The 20,744-nt window shown below is 38.6% G+C and overlaps 1 protein-coding gene and 1 long non-coding RNA gene across 5 annotated transcripts in view; one reads left to right on the plus strand and one right to left on the minus strand.

Moving 5' to 3' along the window:
- Positions 1-20,744, minus strand: part of LOC136773039 (serine proteinase stubble-like) — a 71,379-nt gene that overhangs the window by 7,867 nt on the left and 42,768 nt on the right. For 2 of the 4 annotated variants that reach the window (XM_066726378.1, XM_066726376.1), the window contains exon 1: positions 18,009-18,692. The exons of the other annotated variants lie outside the window; for them this stretch is intronic. The gene's annotated coding sequence lies outside the window, so the exon portion shown is untranslated. Of the gene's footprint in view, positions 1-18,008; positions 18,693-20,744 lie in introns of those variants that run through there. 4 annotated transcript variants of the gene reach the window in all.
- LOC136772950 (uncharacterized) lies at positions 4,097-4,641 on the plus strand. Its single transcript, XR_010822533.1, has 3 exons — positions 4,097-4,198; positions 4,296-4,344; positions 4,456-4,641. It is a non-coding gene; the product is annotated as an uncharacterized lncRNA (long non-coding RNA).

Raw genomic sequence — 20,744 nt, forward strand, 5'->3', positions numbered from 1 at the left:
TATATTATCGTTAATTTAGAAGGAAATTCGGTTGGGTATGAAGGGTAGGTTTATCTCGAGTGATTGAAGTTGGCAAGAGTGACAGTGACGTATTCAGTTAGCAGTGGTAAGTCAGTGGCGCCCGACGCTTGTTATTGAAATGCGAATATTGTGCAGGGTTGATTTGGTGTACATACTATATATGTATATTATCTCATCTCGAGATCTTCGTTTAACTGGTCGTGCTACCGTGCACCTGCAAACGTTATAAGACGAGAGGAAATTCTGCGGACGTGCACGTGTTGCCGAGTTGCAACCACAAGTACTTTGCAGAATAGTGGTACAAGCACAACATAATAACATTCATCGTAATGCAGGATAAGAGAGAAGGCTATAACGATCAGTACACATAGACAAGGGCTAATCGCTGCCAGTGATACTGTAATGAACCTTCAACAACTGGTTTACGATTTTTCATCGACAGAGATGCGTGTGGGTTTAGTTAATAGTGCAGGAAAGTTAATTAAAATTAAATAATACCAAAGCAATTGTGAAGAGATCGTGTCGATTGGCGACATAATTTTGGCTATCGTGAGAAAGTTTATCCATACAGAGCACACTTGACTAAAATATGTCTAAAAGATGTCTTTAAGTCACTTGGTGCTGTATGGGTATAGTTAAACGAGTAAGTGTTTCAACGATGACCCGGATGACCCGTTGAATTCGTTACAGTGGACTAAACTCAACTAAGCTGTCGCTGTCAAGTCAACACTTTGGCTTTCAGTGGAAGGAAACTGTTCCGAGATTGGTCGAATGGCCGACGCGATCTGAGATGCGCAGTGACAAAGTCGAGCAGTTTTGCCAACTGACCTGATTGCACTTGATTCCCACTCCCCTCTTATCGAATGCATCCAACCCATCCAACCAGGCTCGATTGATTGTTGTACTTTTTACGACAATTTTTTTCTCACGAACATCGTTCAAATCCAGCGAATCGTGATAAACGCTGAATTATATGGATCGAGGAAGAGAGAAATTTTTTCGAGGGGAGCCTCGATTATTATTGCCAACATGTTTGGCTTCGAGTACAAAATTACGAGTGCACAGCGCGAGCGACGGTGAAAACTCGTTGATTGGTTTTGTAAGGAGGCCAGTTTTGATGGTTCGTTGAATTTGGTACAGTGGGTTGTCACTGGCTGGCAGCACTTTGGCTTTCAGTTGGAGGGAACTCGAACGTTGTGTTGTATATATGGAATGGACAGCGAGACGGATGCGAAACGTGCGATCAGATGCGAGACGAAGAAACCGAGTGACTCGACGAAAGACCTAAATGCACTTGACTTTACAAGTTGATCTTGGTAGACGACCTACATCCCTCACCGACTCCTTGCATTTTCCGCATCTCTCCGGGGCATCGAGCATTTCGTGTCTCGTGTCCCGTTCGTTCGACCAGCGAAACGAAAAGTTCAGAAATTATGGCCCTCTTGTTTACGACAAGTCACGGACGGCTCACTCGTCATTTGATTTCTACACGAAGAGGACCATGTCAACTCTCACTTTCACTACAAACTGTTGCGCAATCATGCTATACAATAATACACTATTCTCCGAACACTCTTAATTGTCTATATTTACATTCTTATTAGCTTAAAAACAGGATCTCTAGGGAAAATGGATGTTGTTTAATGGAATGCACGGATCAGTAAAGCTAAACACACAATTTGAAGAGTTTCGGTAATTTGAAGGTTGAAATTTACTAAATTAAGGATACGATACAATTAGCAATTAAAACAACGATGTCGAGTTTGTACATGGCGTGAAATCTGGTTTTAGTGCCTGAGCGTACACTTTGCATGTAGATCAGTGTTTTGAAAGTAAACAGTATGCAACTCGAACGCAGGCCCTTGGCACATCGCAAGAGCATGCTCGGCGTGACAATAAGCTTTCGTTCAAATTTGTTTTGTCTAATATTTATTTTACGTCACATCGGTAATAGCATTTTGCCAGTAACTTTACCATTAACTTTTAACTCTTTCTCCACAAATTTAGGCCTATTTAATTAATCAATCGCTCTATTCTTTGGGTTAAACTAGAATATATCATTTGCGAACATATCGGGCACGTACTGCATGGCTTTGGTATTTTAGGAAATAGAACCAGACGGACCAGTTAAAAGCTAGAAAAACCGATCGTTTGGTATATTTAAATTTTATTCATTATCATAAATCATATTATCGTAAAATATCAAAGTCTATTACAAGTCGGATAACGTTTAATATTTCAAGATAAAGCCAGTTTAAATATTTGCAGATATTTCCTGCTAATTTTTATATCCAATTTATATGAGCGTAGGTTTTATAGGTTGTCATATTAAAGTATTGCTGAAATACTATAAAAGATTTATTCCTTATCAAACAATTTAGCCCAATATAAAAAAACAATGTAGGGGTTTGAACAATTTTCTAATTTAATGTTTAGTGTTTGAGACTCTTGAAAAAGCTGTGCTGGGAGTAAAAGTTGGAAACATTGCACCAAACAAAACTGCTTCAAAGCATTTCGTACTTAGAAGTACACTTCTCATGCTAATTAAGGAACCAACAATGAAAAAGTGAGAAAGAGACAAAAAGTGTAGATATATAGCATCCCACAAAAAACAAGCTTCACTTGCAAAAAAGGCGACAAGTACATAAATCGTCTAGCATAATTAATATATAGTAAAATTAAATATTTCAATTAAAAAAATGAGTGAAATCCAATTATAGGCAAGTATATATTTTCACCTTGGCAAAAGTTAAAATTTGGAGAAAAAAAAAATAGTAACATAAAAGTTACTTGCCAGGGGCCCGTTGTATGCAATCGTATTAAATAGCCATATTTTCAACTCTATATTTGTTTTTTGTGAGATATATTTGTGTTGTATCAACGCAATAGATCATTGTATAACTGTAAAATATTACCTTTAATGATAAAAAATAGTTATTTTACTAAAGTCGTTTTTAACGTAGCATTTGCCGTCGAGCATCGTGTCTCTTGATTAGAATTGATGAAAAGTATTAAAATATAGAAAGATGGCATAAAATGGAGAAAGTAATGAATCGTAGAGTAATAAAAAAAAAAAGAGAGGAACATTTAATTATATTCCCAATAATAGTTGAATTTATGTATTTGCAATATTTCGATAAAAGTATCTTTATTGGAATAAAGCATACATTTTCTTATTTTCAACTAATACAAAAAAATGATTCTTTGTAAGTTAATGTTTAATCAAGATAGAATATTCCTAAAATTAAGGAACTTTAATTTTTATAAATGTTTGTCGATGAGTGTTGTCAATCAGCCAAATCTTCTCTGTGCTCAAAGGTTGTTCATTGTCAAGCTGGGTGGACATACTCGGTGTTAATCAGTATTTGCAGAGTGAGAAAGAAAGTTCTATACGGTGGTCTGCTGACATTGTTTCCCACAGAGGGTCAGCTTGGTCCCTTGAGTTTATTCGGAAATGCCTTTAGTGGATTTTGTTTTTTGGACAATTAGTCTGCGTTGGCACCAATTCCCCAGTCGGATGCCTGTGTGCCAGACCCGCTCACATACACATCCCAGCCTGCAATCTGCTGCTTTTTGTTTCTCTGCAGTTTTACCGAATCTGCGAGAGGCCGAAAGGCAGCGCGATATTTCAAGGATGGCTGACCACGAAGAACCACTCAAGTCGAATTCCTAACTTTCTTCGACCGTCCTATTTGACAGGGACATCGGCCTGGCTTAATTAATACTTATTGCTTCTTGGTAAAGTAATCTCATTTCTTTCTTGTATACCATTGTCTCTCTCTCTCTCTCTCTCTCTCTCTCCCCTCTCTCTTTTTTCTGTATAAATTATTTAATAAAAAAATAATCATCACAAATTATCAATAGATGAGAAATCAATTAATCGGTTAGATCTTAAAATTAATCAGATCGTATCTTTTACAGAGGCAGTCGGCTGTATTGGTTTTCCCCTCTCGCTAAAAGCTGAGCGGGATCATCATCTTGTTGGACAAAAAGCACCATTATGCTTTCTGCATACTTTTCTTCTACGTATAAAATTGTCAAGCAAGAATGCCGACGCTAACACGATCATGTTTCTTCTCTGGTAAATCGATTACGGCCCTGACCATCACTTTTATTTTTACACGCTTCATCCGACGCTTTTTGTGCCAAGCTTAATATATAATATCTTGAAAAACAGGTAATTCGTTGATTTTCTATGAACTAATAATTCACTCGTGTGTCGACGAATTCGTGTTTGTATAATAATAATGATAATAATATTAGGGTCGTTTTAGGAGAGAGAAAAGGAATTATAGGGAAAACACAGAGTAGCTAGGTTCAATCGTAAGTGTTTTAGCAGTAATGTTATAATGTCATTGAATATTCATGAGGTGAATGACCCAAATGTATGATTGCATTCCAAATAAGTGGTTTTCTCATTGTACATGCTATTAGTAGGCGGTGGTCCATCGGCAGGTAGGTCGCGCCATTCTCGACGTCTTATCTGTGGTAACGCCAGCAGTGCGTGAGGTCACGCGAAGGTTCGACAGATTGGATATCTCATGCGATTTGATGTTCACACTCGTAGAGGGAAATGCCATGTGGCGTGTGTCCGTCATTCCACTTCAGCCACTTACTATCGGAAAGCTCCTGTTAGGAATGCGATCGTTCCTCATTCGCATTTTCCATTCGTGTGTAAGTAGTTTAAAGTTTTTTTTTCAATTTACATTTATATGGTATTAATGCTATCTCATTTAATTTACAGACACCTCGAGTGTGATTTCATACGGAGTTGCAGAGGAACGCATCGAAAGCTGCGACTTCATATAAAATTCAAATGTTTCCAACTTTTAGCTTTGACTCTTGGCGAACGAAACGACGTAGTGAACGTAAATGTAATTCAAGCATGAGGAAACGGAAGACTAACTAGTATGGAATCGATATACTTGTATTACGTCCCGTTTTCGTGTTCTTGAACTATATGCTTACGTTCATTATGTCATTTTGCCTATCGTCCTTAACAAATATGGATGTTATGCATCCACCATTATTATCACTACACTAATCGTTGGTCCCAAGGTAAATTCCAAGTTATGCTATAATATGTGCGCATAAGCTGCTTAGTCTATAATATACACGTAATCAAAACTAAGGCTAAAAGCTATAGCTGTATAGAGCTTACAACATATAGTGTTGCACATAAAGACACGTTTGCGGTGCTAACGATAAAGCATTAAAAGTTTACACCTGTTTGTTTTTCTTTTAGCTGTAATCCAATTGGGAGGTTCTTCTTTGGCATGTAATTTCAATTTGATAGAAGCAGCCTGTGTTAATGAGGAGAATGTTGAGGAAACTGGACAAAGGCAATTATGGAGATTTGGTTGGCTAAGAACAATAGATGGAAAATGGCTGGAAAGGATATTGTTTTTCAAAGCAGATATATCATTTTAAGTGTCAAAGCTGCGGTTGGCGAGTGGCGATCCGTGTTAGCTGGGAAAATGATGTTTCTCCTGGAGGAAAAAAATACCTCCCTAACCGAAACTCTCTTCTATTTCGCGGGCGTGGCAATCGAGGAGATAGGAGCTCCAAGATACACGGTGCGAGCCCGATTTACCTCAGCTTGCATAACTCGGCTGGAAGCAACACGAAGTTCCAGCTATGCCCCCCCCCCCCCGCATCGAGTTTCTATGATAATGTGCAACGGAGAAGGAAAATAAAAACACAGTTACGAATACTGGGAATCGTGCGATCCCCCAGTCTGCTTTCGCCCACGGGACTTCTACCGATCGTAAAACTTTTTCCATCCTTGAAAGAACAATAAATACAGATAAGAAGAAACTTGAAAATTTTACTTCGTCATTGTGATAACCTCGTTTTCCGCGCTCGATACATGCGGATTTATTCGAGATATTTATTTACCAGACTCTCGAGACTTTTTCATATTGTAAATTGAAGAGTTGAAAATTCAATTGAATTCTTTGAATCCAATAGGTAATGGTAGGTATAGAGAGAAGTAAATAGGGGAAAGGGACGCGCGCGGATAGGTTGGTCGTTGCTTGCTTCGAAGCTTCGTGATGCAGAAGACATTGCTGACACGGGAGAGTTTTCCAATGAGTTTGATCGTCGCACGTGCAACAACCTGATCTTCTTGGAGAGCAGATTAGCTCTTTCGGTCCTCTCGCTCCCTTCGTTTCATTGGAGTGCTGAGAATAATATAGTATATGTGTGTGTGTGTGTGTGTATAAAGGGGATCAACGTGAATAGTAGAGAGCGGAGAGAGGAAAAGAGTCGATGAGAGAACTGGGCCGTGTCTTGCCGTCAACTCGATGTGCGTGAGTCTCCCACATGGTGCACCAACCCGCAAGAAGTGACATATATTTCTCAACGAGAAAAGAAGAGACCAGCGCAACGCTGCTCGCATCAACAATCGCGCTAAATCAAAGCCAGTTTTATATAAACACGCTAAAATGCTACAGCGACATTTTCTTGACTGATAAAAGGACAACCACGATATTCTTGAGGTTGTTTAATATTTGCTATCTGCCAATTTTACACGATGGGGAGTCCCCTATACAGAGATAGGGTGACAAATTCTTGTTAGTGAGAAAATTTATATGCTAAAAGGCTTGTACATGATTGGTTTATGTCAGCAGGTATCTAAAATATTGTAGTTGGAAAATTACGTATATATTAACGGAAGTAAAAATTATTCGCTTCAGTGAACGTGTAAAATATACGGAATTATAAAGCGCTTCAACGAAACAAATCGTGTGTGTACACAGATAAGGTGCGTTATATATATTGTAGAATGATTTTCTTTTCTCCATGCATAACATAATAGCCTTGCATAATGGCAAAATGGTTCCTTGCAAAATTAGAATTACACGTTTGTACAGCAATTGCTATATGTACAACAGTTACAAAAAAAAAGACTCAGGATCAAACGTATTTGAAGAGTTTTGGGTTACCGGAGATTGTCTGATAAAAAAATGTATCTCCACTGTCGATCTAGCATTTATATCGAAGGGAGGCACTCGGGCGAGAAGGAGACAATAGTTCTTATGTTATGAAGAGAATGCATCCAAGTACATAGCTAAACACGATTATTCCACGGTTCTTGAAATCCAAACATTGCGGTATTATCCATTTAACCCGTAACTGTAACTACAAACAATATTGAGAAATCGTGCATGGAATGTGTACAATATTTAAAATTTGCGCAATATTACAAAGTAAAACTGTACTGAGAGAGCCGCATTTGGCGAAATACTCCGCTTTCCCGACACAGTTAAAAAAAAAAAATGAAAAAACTCGAATAATGTTCACTTTAAGTCGTTAACCTTTACAGTCCCGCCGTGTTTTTTACCTACTTCTTTATATTTCAACTACCACAATTTTTTCATCAATGTCATTGGGTTAAATTTTAAAAATGCTGCTACCGGCATAGCGCTACAATTGTAACTTCCGGGATTGTAAAGGTTAACCTTGGATTTTAATCAATCTTAAGTTAACGACGTTATAGATATGTGCAGGCAATTGCGAAACAATTTCTAACTCGCTTGTCCTATTTATCCAGCAATTTGCGTATCTCAGAAATCATTTATGTTTATTTCTTATTTTTATTTCATTGGCAAATGCAGAGCCGAAGAGTGAAGCATGGGTTGTGATTGAGCCAGGTAAAAAAAAGAAACGATGAAACGTTTCGGATAGAAGTATTGGAGAGAAGAGATTTCGATCAGGATTCGATTATCGGTGAATAACTACCGAGCTCCGATATTCTAATAACGATTCGCTCGACCCACAGGATATATATTCTCTATGCATCTATCTACGTCGAGCTCTGAAATTTGTCTATTAAATTCAATTATTCGATCCCAATATATATGTACATAGTCCTATACCATGGTACCGGAACACTCGAACGCCACAGGAAATAAAGAGCACGCTCCTTGACTCTTTTTACGAGGTGAAGCAAATTCAATGATCATTGGACTAAAAAGTCGAACAAATCCGTGAATGCAGTTAAACTTTCAAATTGTGATAAAAAAGACGGAGCGAGATGATGAATCTACAAGCAGATGTTTTTCTTGCAGAAGTATAGCATTTAAGGAAAGCAACGTTGGTGGAGGAACGTGTTAAAAGCTGGAGAAAAGCATTCGAATAATGGGATAATTTTGGCATTTTGTACAATTTACGTTGGGGTTTAGAGGTATGCGAGAGGCTTGGAAAGATCGTTGCGAGTGGACAATAAGTAAGGCAGGGAAGACGGGGAAGGCTCTCAGGCAAGGCAGGCAAGGTAAAGCAAGGCAGGCAGGCGGCACAAATCGAATCGCCTACATCCTCAGTGAGCAATGCCAGAGCCAGGCCAGTATCGCCAGTACGTCGGTCGGATACTCCTCGATGGCGCAAGACAGAGTCATTGGATCGGTGGACTAACCGTTAAGTCTAGCCTGCAAGAAACTCCTGTACCCTACATGCTTAGAATAGTGCTCCAATCCGGAGGCCTCTCTGGGGCAAGGTCAAGAAGCAAAGAGTATATAATAAAACTAATAAAACTGTGTGTCCCTGCTCTCGGCTATCTCGATTGCAGCTAGAGCTCGGTGTAACTGATCAGGCCAGCTCGCGGGGTATGTACGCTTGCTCGTGATGCAGCAGCGGCGTGGCGTGGCGTGGCGTGGCGTGTTCCTCCATTCCATCCAGCGGAGCAAGGACGAGCAAAAAGATGCCGCTGTGCCGCTGGTGCCTGGTGTGCTCTTGCCTCTTGCTGGATGTGACCTAGTCATCGCAGAATTTAAAGGCACGCGCGAGCGAGTATATACTATAGCTGCCTCTCCGAGCTTCGCCTCTCTCGCTCCTAACTCTCCTTGCCTTATACCGTTTCACGCCTGACAGCGCTTAATTTCGATGCTGTATTTATAAGCAACCTCGTATGTTCGCGCCAATTTGTGCTATCATAACGCCCTAACCTTAAACCGATATAATTCAACAGTCTGGCGAGTCGCGACGCAGCCTATTCCGCTATTGAGCTACCTGATGCTCCTCGCAACTGCTCCTGCCATTTTACTACTCTTCCAATGTCTTCTTTCCTCGTAAAATTTGCATAAACTGCCAAACGAACCGTCGAACGTTGCTGGATTCAATTTGACACGCTACAACGTTTTTAGAATGTTTTAGAAACATTTTAGAAACATTTTAGAAACATTTTAGAAACCTTTTAGACGATATTAGTGTTTTTAGGTTGAATTTCCTCACCCTGTGACCCTCGTAAGGCATATCTTGTCAAGTATCGCCTGGATGCAGCTAAATTCAATCGTTAGACGAGTAATTGAAAGGGAAATTGAAAAGCAACGGCTCGCTTCACGACGGAGGATTTAGTTGTCGCGCAACTTCGAGTTTCTTACGAGTACCATTGTTAACGAAGCTTGGATATCAGTGGATCTTTCACTAAGCTATCTAATGCGATTCTTGTGTCCGAGATTTGATTGAAGAAACCTTTACTACATATATATATATATATATATATATATAGTAACCGTTATCTTACTTGATATGTTTTTGCAAATTATCCACTAAATTATGCTGCATTGTTTCAAGAAGGTTAAAAAGTTACTCGATAATCGTGATTTTCTTTATAAACCTACTCGACCTAGATGTTTGTTAAGCAATGCAGCATAAAAACGGCGTAATTAGATTCGTAAAATTGTTTCTTTCTATCTTAATAGCACCACTCGAGCGTATTTACTTTAAATCATCCATTATCGCAGTGTTTACCAGCATTAATAGCATAAGAGCATGGCGAATCATAAGACTGTTTATCCGTACGTTCAAGCTGCCATAAATCGTAGAAAACAATTATATAAGAACGATCAAGCAGAGGCATGCTTCGCGTGGCATTCGAATTGGCAGCGACGATCCGGTAAAATATTTAAATTCAATATATATAGTCGGATATTATAGAGCGATTTGTAAGAAAATCAGATAATAAATATTGCTGCGGACGACTGGCAACTCATTAAAATTCAGGCTGACTATAAGGAGGACTTCCTAAACACGTGGCCCAGTCTGGCGCGTGAGAAGATTTTCCGATTCAACGAAACGACCCGGCGATTCTTATTTTCCGTTTCATTCGCCTTTTTTTATTTTTTCGCCACGATCTAACAGTTTTACTGCCGAAGCGCGTTCCGTCGTGCAAAAAAATGCCAAGGGTCAGAAGTAAGTAAAGGTGGTTCGCTGTATTCTTGACGAATGAGTAGCTCGTAAATTCTCATTTATCCCTGATGCCTGACGCAACGTCTCGTTTACATACATTCTGCGAGTTTTGTGGCCGTTACGCAAAATTTATAGTCATCTTACGACCAACCGACGAGTTCTTCGCTATCGGCATGCGTTTTCGTACATTTGGGACATTTTACACTGGACGAAGAGTGTCGTGGAACGGGAAATAAATTTTCCTATCGCTTGCTCGCCAGCAGCGATTACGGGGGGCTAACCCTCCCATCCTGAACAACTATCGGAAAACAATTAGTATGTCGCAGCAATTAAAACCGTTTACTGCCAAGTAATTCGATTGATTGATTATCCTTTAATTAAAAAGCAGCGTCCAATGTTGCTTCGAGCTTGACATTTTAATGCACCATCAATATTAACGCCGTTTCTTAAATATGTTGTTACTGTACTCGGAAGTTTTACTCAATAAACGCATTTGCATTTACAAGTATCAAAATCAAGCTTGTAATGCTTCTCACGTGGTCATCAATTTTTTTCTGATAATTTCCTGGAAAATAGTGAGGTGTCTATATGTATTGAATAAGTGAATGAAGGGAGGAGGGAGGGGGTTATTTGGAATTGCAATGCATTGGTTGGTCGGTAAATATCTGGCTTCGATCACTGTGAAGCGCCGCAAAAAGAGAGAGAGAGAGAGAGACGTTGTGTAGAGGCGAGCTGTAAAAGACTGATCCTCCTATTGTATTAGCCGTGAGTTGGCAGTACTGCAAGGGGTCAGGCAGAAGGTGTCGGGTTAATGAATCAGCCAACTTATATCCTTTGCTCATTATACACAGAGAAATTAGCATCCGGTGCTCTCACACTCTGCAATATTACATAATAACGCGTCACGTCCCGCTCGAGGACCTTTCTTCCTTCCCGATATCTAATCGCAATTTCTCATCACAATTGATCAAGATTTACTTTCGACTTGAACGTGTTGTTGCTAATTAAATGTTAATTAGTTTGGACTCGTGGATCCAGCGGTTTCTCGAATAACAGTAAATCCGCGTATGAGATGCAAATGGCAGATTGTGGGCGTTTACTCGTTCCACTTGGTTCGTCAACAATCAATGTAACACAGACATGCTCATTGTCAGCTCTCTTTCCTACTTTGCTTCTACATTCAATTTTATTTTTGACTAGAAATAACAAAGACACACGATGCTACGTCATTTTTCCAAAATGGAGCAAAAACAATATTTCAGTGATTCTTTTCAAAATAAATTTCACTTATATACACCGAGTCTTGCAAAATGATAGTAATTTCATAAAAAAAAATATATAAAATTCTTTTCTTCAGCCCTGTGCAAATTTAAAAGGATGTAATCGTGGGTCATTTGCCTACGATAGTGTTTTGTAATGAAAAAAAAAATATCGTGTAGTTTAATTTGCAGCAATTGCCAGATTCAGTATGTAAAACGGTACGCTATTCTGGAAGCTAAATAGTTACAAGTTACAAGCGGACTATGCGATCAAGGCAGATGCATCAGCTTGTAGGAAATATCGGCAGGAGATCAGACGAGGCGTGTCGGTTAATTAATCGATCAAGTTACTTTCCAGTTGGCGTTACTACGTTCGTACTGCAGAAATTACTGGCCGTGTCCTCTCTCGCGCCACGAGCGTACGGTCTATTACGCTGAAAAAAAAGTTTCTTAATTAATACCGCTAGGCCCGTAATTCCTCGGTTGCTCGGAATTTACTGGAGACAAGTATCTGAAAATTGTACTCGATGACGTTTATTGCACAATCACCCAGCTAGGATTTTATTAATCGCTCGCTATATAACGCATCCACGTCCTTGCTGGATTAGCCGTTAGTTTTACCACAAATAGACGTTCTTGTTATTAAAATTCAAATAAGAGCAACTCTCTTTCTCTGGATTTACTGTTAGACATTGATGCTGAGCAAACTCCGCTGCTGTTGATGCTGCCGTTTCCATCCAATTCCTTTGCCAATTACAAGTATATCGAGCGTTGAAAATAATGAACTAATTTTGCGGAGAGTATGCAAGTACGCGTGCGTTTCCTCGAGGAATAGAAAGTGACCTTTAACTGTGGATGTGAAATTTAATGGGCCTTTTCGTCTCCAAACGCCTTTTTAATTGTAAAGTCTCATCAGTAATTATGAGTTTTTATGGGAGAAACAGAACCGGAACCAAGCTGCACACACATTTTCTCACTGAACTGGTAAGTCCAGGGTAGTATTTATATAGATATATCATTTATAGGTATTTGCTATATGTGCTCAAATAATAAAATGACAATCGAGCGAGGATTTAGTATCTGAAAAGTCGTGACAAAGTTGGAAAAAAGTCTCGACTGAAGGATCAATTGGGAGCAGAAACTTTTTAAGTGGGAGCTAAATCAAATAAAGTGATAACCGTTTCCTACTCAAAATCACCACTTTTATCGAGGGTTTTCAATTTGACCAGGACTTTTAATATACTCTATACAACTGTATATGTGTGTATATAGTGCAGGAAAAAAGTCGCAGGAAAATGATAAAAATTATCAATAAATAGTTTACTGACAATATTGCATCTACATCACTACATATTCTCAGCTTAAGTCCCTGTGTTGGTGTATTCCAATGAAAAACAAATACGCGTGCATAATTATCCCTCAAACCGGACACCCATGGATGTTCGCGTTCACGCCTAATTAGCTAATCTAAAACTCTACTAAAAAGGAATTCATAAAAAATTTTCAACATCTTAACTAATAGTTTGGATAATAATAATATTAAAAAAAAAATAATTCTGTAATTGTTAATCTAACAATTAAAAAACCCCAGTTTAGAAAGAGCATTGTAATAGAGAAAAAATCATAAATAAAAACGACCCACGTGTCGGATATTGGAGGATTATAAAAAAGAATATAAAACCAACACAGAGTCTCAATTACCATAGAACATTTGTTACAACGATATAATTGATAAACCTTTTCCACGAAACGAATCTTGGTCGGTTAAGTTTATTGGATTGAGCCACTTATCGTTTGAACCTAGCTTTATAGAAATGAACTGTTCTAGGTGTTTGATTCGAGCGTAATTAAATTTATGTCTTTCTCGGCACGTGAGCTGGCATTGCATGCTAGGCTGGTTAATAAGCGAGCGTAACAAAGCTCGCAGGAAATGGAGGCTGATTAAGGGGAGAGGCTGAAGAGGCAAAAGAGAAGAAGAAGAAGAAGCAGAAGAAGAAGAAGGCTCGATTGGAAATTGGGCCTAAACGGGGGAAGAATGAGTGTTTAATTGGTGCTGGTAATTGTTTCGGGCAATAGATTGTTAATGCGACATTAAGTTGCTTAATAACGGTAAGAGAAGCATCGAAAGTGAAGAGCGCGCGAGCGAGGGAATGCCGTTTCTCGATGAAAAAAGATCTGGCTCGCGCGTTATTACTGTCTTTATGAGCGAGCCACGTACCGGTTTAAGGATCAGGAAACCAAACTGTAATCCTTGACCGTTACGGTCGGCGTCTGATTGCGAGGTGCGATCTTAGGCGAGGGTGTCAGTGGCACGAGAATCGGAAAGCTCTTATTACGGCTCGGTTATAGTGCCGGCCGTTTATAAATTCCTCGTACATCGCCTGCTCGCTACTCATTAACGATAGCCTCCGCGATTTGCGGCAACGCGAAGTGCACGGCCTGCACGGCCGCACGGCCTTGCAAGGGAGCGTGTGATATTCCTCCTTCCCGTAAACGTAAGCGCGCGTTAAACACACAGCTGATCTTATCCAAGCGCGTGCGCTTTCTCTCTCTTACTCTTTCTTATACTATAATAAACCTTTATCCCTTAAACACCCACTCGTCGAGCTATAAATATACCCATCTTCGACTACTTATGTAGAACCTGCAAAAGACCGCATGCTATAAATAAACACTTGCTTTCGTCGACGTGTACTCTTAACGGAGAATCAACCTTCCTTCTCTAGCTTTCGGATATTACAACTATGTATATATATATACTATTCTTATTATTTTACAATGCAACTTCTTAGTAGTTTTATATGTGAATGATAATTAAAATTTTTTTTAAATATATTTTTTTACGATTCAAATCGCTTGGTAAATAATGTTGATTTATGTAGGAGTGGGGGTTCGAGATGTAAAAAAAATAAAAGAATTGGTATTATTCAGAGCATTATTATATTGATAGGTTGCACTGTGTTTGTTTTAAACTAGAGCAGGCTGCAGAAAAGATAAAATTACATTCCGTTTTTATTGTTACTCTGTTTTAACGCAGATTGATATCGTAGCTAAGAAATTATTTACATATAACTGATGCGTTAATTCCAAGTGTTATAAAACTGTTTCACATTGTGAATTGGTACATGAAGCATATCGGAAGAATGACTTGTGCAAGAATTTACTTACAATTAGTTAGTTTCTATTAGCGAAGTAGACCTTGAAACAGATCCAGCATACGATTACAAAAAGAAAGTTTTTTTCACATTCACTTTAAAAAAGGCTGGAAAGGAATTTAGTAAGAGTTTTATTGCGTATTTATAGGATCAATTGAAATTCGAAGTTATTGTATGTTTATTTGTTTAGTTCGAGCAATTTAATTAGTCGCATTGTGTAGTTTTATAGTATTCTATTAAACCAATTTGTATACACTGAATTGTTGAGAATAAGTTAAGCTATTCGTATACAGAAGTTTTCTAGTTATAGTCAAACTTTATATTCGTATAAGTAAAAATTAAAATATTTAATTCATCAAGCTTATAGAGTTATATACACTTCAACAATTAAAATAAAATAAAAGACAGATATTTTTAATAAAGAAAAAGTCTAAAAAAGAACAATGATTTGATATAAGGGTATTGACAATACATTAATATTCAATACATATTTAGTATATCTTTTTTTCTATCGCAATCTACCTGTTTTTAAATATTTTACAAAGAGCTGCTCAATTATAATATGAAAATTTTATTTCTTTTAAATATACACGTATGGTTTATTTGACTACAAGTAGAAAAATTGCATGCCTGAATTATTGCTCGGCAGTTCATGAAATTGGTAATAAGGATATTGACGCGGCCGGAGGCCTGTGTTGATAACGATTAAAAATAACGATCTTGATGCGAAATGATTTATCAGATGAAGTCATTTATGCCACTAAAATTACGCATGCCGTCGCATCACTGACTCGAGGACGACCATCAATTATGTCTATTCATACCAAGCTCGCTGACTAGTTTTCCATCACAAGTGCACTGCGTCTATTAAGATTCTGCATGTAATACAAGCATTTATCGAGAAAACCCTCGTCCAGAAATAAACTCAAGCTACAATGTGATAATCCTTTCAAATATAATTTTCTCTCTACGACAGTACAAGCTAACATCGTTCTTTAAAGAGCCATTAGATCGAGTGTCGTCAAGTTTGGGTTATCGCTTCGAAATAATGACAATCGGGGAATAAATTACGAAACACGTGAAAGTTTGGTTAGTCTGGGGTAGATGCGCGAAATTCAATGTTGTCATTTGTGCCGAAGCTTGTTTATTAGAGTTTAACTGCTGATGCTCATTAACGCGCGACAAAGATATACTTTATTGAATAATAAATATCACGTGGGAGCAGGTATACATCACTGTATGTTGGATACCAATTCTGGGTACAATTTCAATGTTGTTTAGTAAGCGCGAGAGAGAGAGAGAGAGAGAGAGAGAGAAAGATACATCGTGATGCCATATCAGAAAGCACAGTGATTAGAATGCAATGATCTGACTCTAACGTCCCTGATGCTATACATACAAGTAGTATATACATGTATAAGGGTTGCCATCGTACCAATAGCTATTTCACGATTCGCCAACCCTTTAAGATATACGGCAATACAGTTACCATTGATCCGAATACCTAATCGATTTTGGAATTAATTACTGGAGACAATATCGACTTGAGCCAATATCTATCAATTTAAATTTAATAGGTCGATTATTTTGATTAAGGAACTTCGATTAAATATTGAGAAGAAAGCTTGGTGACTTTAATTATGCATTAAACAACTATTGATTGCATTGTTAAGTAGGAAGAAATCTATGAGAGAGCTAGCAGGGAAGAATATTTTTCAAGCAATGAGCCCATATAGAGTAGACCAGGGTAGTTGACTCAAGAGGTTATAGTTGACTAATTGTTTATAGTTGCCTAATTTTGCACTATAAAGTTTCACGATCGTGTATTTATATATATTTTATCAGAGCTGTCTTTAGAGATGGATTCTTTTAATTTTTAATATTAAAAATTTATCTATCTAATAATAAACAATATAATCTTTCCTATTTGTTATAAATCAAAATGATAAATAACTTTCAATATGTAAATATATATAAATACCCCCTTCTGAATTTTATACAATTCTATAATATATATGCTGTAAGTTTAGTACAGGCAAATTTACAAGAACTTAGTCAACTAGTTCCACAGTCTCTCCTATATATATATATAATATAAGCGAATGCGTTAATGCAAGAGTTTAGGTTGCTTGGTATTTCGACTATGCCTGGCTAAGGATTAATGGACGTTGGAGAAGTATTACGGAAGTGTGACAACGGTAATAGATAACTGGAAGCCTCCTTCGACGTCTTGGACGATGAGCAGCCAGCGTGGATATTGCATAGCTTTAGAGACCAAAGTCACGTTCTGCGTTGTTACGGTATTTAAGTGTTCGTGGATCAAGCCTGGATCATATAGTGCCAACTGCTACCGGTAGCCGGAAACTACATCGTCTTCATTCCATTTCGACTCTCAATGACTTATTAAACACAATACGCTCTTTCTTTCCTCGCTGCACGTTTGCTAATCTCGACATTCTTCCTGGCGTCTAGCGGCAATCATTTTTCTATTGGGGAATCAAACGCGAAGCTTCATACTTTTATGAAAAACTAATAAAAATTCAGATTTTACGTTACTGCATAAATTATTCGTTAAATCATAAAAATTTTTCATGAAAACCTATAACAGTAGCGCGCACTCGGTGCAAAGATTACACCACGCAGCTGCATTTGCCATTAGTCAATTTAAGGGCCTTGGCAAACATTCAAAAACGATAAAAAATTATGCAAACTTAAATCGCCTTGTTTCTTCTATGATATATAGAATATTGTTATTTTTTGTAAAATTTTACAAGACTTTTTTTTTTTTTTAATTTATACACAATCTAAAAATGTTTATGGATAGAAATTCTATTTCTCATTTCATTGAAATTTGAATTATGTGGAGGAATATTTTGACAAAATGAGAGAATTTACTACATTATTAAATATAAATTCCATTAATATTTAATACCTTCTAATCATTTGAACAATTATTCATTTTTCCTTTATTTAATAATATATTAATTTAAAAAAAATATATTCGAGTTATTCTTACAAACGAACAAAACTAAAATTTATCAGAATTTTAAACTGCACCATTGAAACAAGAAATTAATTTTCAAACGTCAGAGTTTGGCACTCGCAGGTGCGTCAATTTTAAAATGGGTAATTTTTCGTGAATCCCCATTGATATCGAGTCTATATTTATAAATTCCTGTAAGATTGTTTCGAAGCAGCATATATATGGTGTTTACGCATGCATGAAACGTGGCTGCGATAAAAGTGCATTGATCGAGGCAAGTGGAGTATTTTGAGAGGATTAGAGAGATCGAAGCGAGGTAAATCAATGGTGATTTATGTGACGAATCGATCGAAACGTGACTGGCGGAAGAGGAAGCACGTCGCGTCGCCTCGTGGGAAGTACCTGATAGTCCCTGGGGATCGGGTTGGTCCGTTTCTGCTTGGTTCCGGCTCAGGAAAATGTTGTCTTTTCATTCGCGACTGCTCCAATTGTCGTTGTTGCTTTTCTTGCTGTTTCTCTTGGTATTCAGCGCTATTCGCTCAGAGTCTTCGCGCCACCAACTCCCCATCGTAATTCTCCTCTCTTGGGACACTGGCGCACACTCGCACTCGAGCACGATGACGTATCGTCGATCACCGCTCACTCGATCATCCTCCAAAAGGATCAATCACGGATGACGTCACGAATACACCGAAGAGGTTTCACCCAGATCACTGGCATCGTTAATGACGCGTTCTAAGAAATAAGTCGTCAGCACTCTTGCGAGTTGGAGGAAACAGTCTGTGAGAGCCTTGGTGGCAGATATGTATATATGTACAAGGTGGAAGAACTTTTGAGACGATTAAAGGAAAGAATAGAAGGGTGTTACCGAGGGTCGAGAGTAAAGAGTGAAAAAATTGATTCCGGTGGATGGAGTGGACGACGAGGAAATTGTCATTTTGGTTGTCGAAGAACGGACTTGCAGTAGTGGCGGTGATAAGATTTGCGAGGATTTGGACGAGGTTCGTTGAGTACTCGAAAGATGTTTAGTTATAAGACTGGCTGGAGATCGAGTGGTTAAGGTTTAACCGTGACGGACGTCGGGCATGCACTGAACGGCTTAACCGGTATACAACCACTGACCATCACTATTGCAGCAAGCTATCGCACGCATACACACACAAGAAGATAGGCACACTCTCTTCCCCCCCTTTCCATGCCTTTCTTTCGCTTAGCCCCCTCCCCGCCACTCTTTTTTCCTCGATCTTAGTTAGCGCTACCTGCCATTGCTACCAGTGCCGACATTGTCACCATCTACAACGACTCCATCACAACATCGATTCATCTCGAGCCAACATCATCTTCGGTTACTCAAGGTCATCCGGAAGAGCCACGTCAAAATCAATTTTATGCTTCATCATGATTTTATTCAACTTTTTTTTAACTTTCAGTTTTTTCACTAATAATAATATATTATGCCTATCAAACACACACACACGAGGATCGCTTTCCTTGTTTAGATTGGAGTAATGAATGGCTGTACCTCTTAATGAATATATATATATATATATATATATATTGGGTAGAATAAGAGATTGTATAGGAGAAGATAGAGGGATTGACCTGACTTTGGCAAGTTGGGGACGAGACGATACGGACATTTGGAATTGGGTGAAGTTGCATTGACAAAGTGCGAAGACTGTTGTGATTCATGAAAAAAGTGAGGATGAAGCGGAAGGGGGAAGTACAAGTACAGATGAGCGGTTTGAAGAGCGTAAAGGTACACAGAAGGCACCGTTCTCCTCGTTTCGTTCGATGACTACGGAGTAGGAATGAACCAAGGTTTGCAGTGATAACAGTAGCAGTGGGATTAAAAACAACTTTGCGGACGGCAAAAGGTTTGGGGGGTGAGGGAAAAAAAGTAAAAGTGAAAATTACTGTGAAAGCTCGAAAATGGTGTTACGAGTCTAATTTAATTAAAATTCGTTATAATAACAGCAATAGAATAAGAGAAACAGAGTTGGAAGATAAAAAGTGGAGGAAGAGGAAGAATAAGAAAAATAGGGGAAGAGTAGATGTGCGAAGTTGGCTACAAGTGCATGAAACTGTAGTTACGAGTCGAAATGAGTCAAGGTTTGCTATAATAATAGCAGCGAAGCGAAAGCAGCTTTGGTAGATGACAAATGGATGAAGAAAGGGGGCGGGGAGAGTGGATGAGGGGAAAAAGAAGTAGAAGTGAAGTTTGCTGCGCGGGAGCTTGAAAATGGAGCTGAGACTAAATTAATTAAAGCTCGTTATAATAAGAGCAACGGAATGAGAGAAATAGCTTTACGAGATAATAGGTGGGGGAAAGAGTGGGGGGAGAGAGAAAGAGAAGAGAGAATAGGAAGAAGAAAAGGGAGAAGTTGAAGAAGCAGAGGTGAAGTTGAGTGTAAGTGCTCGAAAGTACAGCTACGAGTTGAAATGAGCCGGAGATTGCAATAACAACAACAGGGGAATCAGAGAAACAACTTTATGAGATGGCAAGTGGACGGAGGAAAGGGGGAAGAACCGGAAGAGGATGAAGAAGAAAAAGAAGTAGAAGCGGAGGTGTCTCTGAGTGCTTGAGAATGCGGCTACGAGCCGAAAGTATCGAGAGTAGGACAGTAGTTTGAAGGAACGTCGCGCGCGAGGAAAAAGGGGTAAGGGGGAGAAAAACAGAGAGAGAGAGAGAGAGAGAGAGAGAGAGAAGGAGTAAAAAGAGAAAACAAATCGACAGCCACGTGACACAATTAATGATCAAATTATTTCCACTAATTGCGAAGCGGTGCAAGACAAGATCATTAATACACTTCCGGTTTCTTCATATATAAAATAAAAGAAAAATATCGCCGGCGCGATTCATCGGTCAACAGTCGCCGCTGTATAAAAAGTATTTTTTGCCGATTCTAATAAACGAACCGGCCGAGTCTGGTCAGTGGGACGTGAGTAAATCTGCCTACCTTGTTATCACTCTGCGATAAACTCTCTTTGCTCCATTCGCGTGGTTTTCGCACTTTGCAAACGCTTCTTGCACCATGCGTCGCTATACACTGGCAATTAACTGAAAAGAGGCTCTCAGTTTGCCAAAGCACTTATAACACTTCCTCTTCTTCGAAATTCATCCCCTTCCATAATTGC

This window comes from Prorops nasuta, unplaced genomic scaffold (genome assembly GCF_024137725.1).
Source record: "Prorops nasuta isolate Cenicafe-Biocafe unplaced genomic scaffold, Cenicafe_Pnas_1.2 PNAS00004, whole genome shotgun sequence".
Classification (NCBI taxonomy): domain Eukaryota; kingdom Metazoa; phylum Arthropoda; class Insecta; order Hymenoptera; family Bethylidae; genus Prorops; species Prorops nasuta.